Source organism: Chrysochloris asiatica, unplaced genomic scaffold (genome assembly GCF_000296735.1).
Source record: "Chrysochloris asiatica unplaced genomic scaffold, ChrAsi1.0 scaffold03639, whole genome shotgun sequence".
Taxonomy (NCBI): domain Eukaryota; kingdom Metazoa; phylum Chordata; class Mammalia; order Afrosoricida; family Chrysochloridae; genus Chrysochloris; species Chrysochloris asiatica.
The window spans coordinates 8087-8875 of NW_006412157.1; positions in this window are offsets into that span (position 1 = coordinate 8087).

The following is a 789-nucleotide window of genomic DNA, read 5'->3' on the forward strand; positions in this document are numbered from 1 at the left end:
TTCCTAGAAGCCAGGATGGCTAGGCTTAAATCTCTCATATTTTGGACATACTGTCAGTAGGGACCAGTCCTTGGAGAAGGATATCATGTTTAAGTTGAAGAAAAAGAGGAAGAACCCCAAAGAGATGGATTGGTACAATGGTAGCAGAACAGGCTCAAATGTAGCAACAATTGTGAGGTTGGCACAATACTGAGCAGTGTTTCGTTCTGTTGTGCATAGAGGCCACTCTGAGTCTGTACCAACTGGATGGTCCCTAACAACAGCAACAGCAATCCTTCCTATCCATGAGCATAGTATATTTTTCCATTTTTGCAAATTGCTTTTGGTTTCTTGTAGTAATGTTTTACAGCTTGCTTTGTATAGCCAGTCATTTGTTTTTCTGATTCTAGATTTAAAAGATAAAAGATAAAAAGATTTAATCTTTTGGGTGACTTTTGCAAATGGTCTTTTCTTGATTTCCTTTTCAGAGCTGTGTTTGTAGCATACAGGGATCCAACTGACATTTGTATGTTGATCTTTTACCCTGCCACTTGGGTGAAACTTTAAAGTGTTACAATAATTTTCTTGCTGAGTATTTGGAATTTTCTATGCATATAACTTCTTGATTTTTAAAATTCTTAGGTATTACACATATAAATCGATCAGTCTTTTTCTTTTTCTTTTTTTTTTGTATTTGGAGTCACTTCCGTGCTTTTTAAAAAAAATGTTTTATTGTGAATTATGTGATAGTTTACATGGGAGAACATTAGTTTTTCATTCATTCTATCGTATATCATTTCATTGCCATGG